At 34.5% G+C, this 2,591-nt stretch overlaps 1 long non-coding RNA gene across 1 annotated transcript; it reads right to left on the reverse strand.

Annotated features, from left to right (window-relative positions):
• Positions 1 to 1,355: 1,355 nt before the first annotated feature.
• LOC117240789 lies at positions 1,356 to 2,196 on the reverse strand. Its single transcript, XR_004494792.1, has 3 exons — positions 2,119 to 2,196; positions 1,744 to 1,811; positions 1,356 to 1,374 (listed from the first exon to the last, which is right to left on the reverse strand). It is a non-coding gene; the product is annotated as an uncharacterized LOC117240789 (long non-coding RNA).
• Positions 2,197 to 2,591: the final 395 nt, after the last annotated feature.

The raw sequence follows: 2,591 nt of genomic DNA on the forward strand, positions 1-2,591 counted from the left end.
GCCCGCTGAAACTTACATCTAAGCTCGAGACTTTCTAAATAGCAAACCAAAAAATAAAGTACAAAGGTGAAATAAAAAGATAAATCGCGGAAGCTGATCCAAGTACTCATGGATGAACAACGATCATATAGCGATCGCTGTCTGTTCGCACGTGCATGCTCGAGCAATATTAACGTTCGTTTCGAAAACCACTCGCGATCGCGATCACGAAATTCGAAAAATCGACGGGCAAAGGCAGAGACGATGACATGTTTCATTCGCGCCAGTTCTACCGACGATTATTCGAATGAAATTCTCTGAAATAGATTGGTCACTCGAAACCGCGTCTACCCGGCCACAGGTCCACCTCCACGGATTAAACTTGAAAATCCTGATCTGAGAAGATGATTAGTTTGTGTAATTTTTATTTAACGGACTAACGCTCTTTCATTTTGTATTTTACTACTTCGATTCTGATTAACTCTACTTTATTAATTTAATAGTAACTAAGTAACACTACTGTATTAATTTAATAAACCAGAAAAAAATTTTAATATTGCAGAGAAGGTAGCGAAAAAGACTGAGACTCGATCAAATGGAATAACTGACTCTAAATATATTACTAAGAAAGAAATAATCTCAGATAATCTCTTTATCAAAGCACATAATCGAAAATGCAGAAGCAGTGTTCAAAATTATTGCTTTGATTAACTGATATTTTAAATTCTGGGAGAAGTGAAATAAACGAACGCGACTTATTCCCTTAACCTACGATTTATGTTTGAGAATGCCCGTAATATTTACGTTTGGTCCGATCATCGTACTACGGGCTATGCCCGTAATATTTACGTTTGGTTCGATCATCGCACTACAGGCTATGCCCGTAGTTGTAGGTTAAGGGGTTAATATTGTCACGATTAATTCATTGCTAAAGATCAAGTATATTCGTGTAGATATTTGCCATTTGCAAATATTCATACGGAATATTAACATGCATATTTATAAATAACGCGAATATATTCTCAAGTGTATATGTTTAACTTAATTATTAAAAAACTAATTATTATCATCGCGCTGTGCAAGAAGACCTATCTTAAACTAATAAATTTGAAAAAAGAGCGTTACTACTCACGGGTATAAAAGATACCCGCGTTCACTATGCTCGCAAAGAATTCTACGTAATACAACCAGTCACCCGTGCCGATTCGGGTCTTTTATCCTACGGCATAATTGAGTGACCAGAAGAACAGAAATGCATGCGACTCACCGTTCGAAGCAGACAAACAGAGAATGTTACCGTGGATGCTGCGCTATCCCAGCGAATTTCATCCGGGAGACTAACATCAGACAGGAACCGTTGAAAGGCTAATAATAGAAATGCAGACTGCGAAAAATCTGTTACGAAACAAAACAGGATGAGTGATCGCTGACTATTTGAAAAGTTGGAGATAGTGAAAAACGAAGGTTTATTAACTTTAGTAACTTTAGCAATAATAAAGATTGAAATTCTAATAAAATTTGATAAGTATAAAAACTGAGACTCTAATATGAATGTGTAAAATCTAAAATAATCTGCAGTATGTTAGTCATTTGTTTTATAATTCGGTATTAAGACTTTAACTCTTATTTTATTTTAACGAAAAAATAACCTCAGAAAATGCTATCCTCCTAAATTTTCAGTCAAATTGTATTTCTGCATTGATAGTGATCAAAGAAAAATATACAGAATAGACATAACTGAAAGTAAGTATGTAAAATACTTACATACTTGGCTTTTGTGCCACTGTTAGAACACTCCTGAAGAAGATGACGAAGTTGAAGTAGTGATATGTCTATAACAAAACATAAGATATTAAAATCGGTAACACATAATAACAAACGTGAAACTTTAGCAACAATAAAGACTAAACTCTAATAAATATGGAAATTGGAACTCTAATATAAAAGTTTGAGAACAACATATTCAGTGATTTTTGATGCGTATCAGCCAGTTTTATTGTACTTTAATGTTAAGATTTTAAGACTTTATTTCAATTAAAGAGGGCATTTACAGTTTTTTAAATTATCAATCATTTTTATTGTATAATAAATTTATTGTATAAGAGAACAAACTGAAATACAATATTTAAAACTACTTACATTCTTGAGCTCCTGCAGAAGCTTTGTAATATGAAATAGGATCACATTACCGTGAGCGTTAAAATTATAATCGGCGAACAAGAACTCTAACGTCGCGTACAAAATTATGTGATAAAATTTTATTATTTTCGCGTGTGATTATTTAATTGGATTAAATTATTAGAGTAATAAAAGACCGACGCCACCAATAGGTTATAATACGTTACAAACCTGACGCAACGCTATCGACGTTATCGGTACGAAATGAGACGACTAAATGACTCTTTGTACGTTGGTTTCGCCGAGTAACTTACAAAGTGTGAGGGAGGGGGGAAGGGGGACACAAGAGCCGGTGGCACAAGCAGCTACGCAGTTAACGATCTAGACAAAGAAATGTATACATCAACCAAAACATTCCTATTCTACGAAGCACTTTCTTTCGAATTACGCAGCAGGAATCTTTCGAATTGCGCAGCACAATTCTTTCTCTACGT

The sequence above is a fragment of the Bombus vosnesenskii genome, unplaced genomic scaffold (assembly GCF_011952255.1).
Source record: "Bombus vosnesenskii isolate JDL3184/JDL3185 unplaced genomic scaffold, Bvos_JDL3184-5_v1.1 scf7180000014915, whole genome shotgun sequence".
In the NCBI taxonomy this organism is placed as follows: domain Eukaryota; kingdom Metazoa; phylum Arthropoda; class Insecta; order Hymenoptera; family Apidae; genus Bombus; species Bombus vosnesenskii.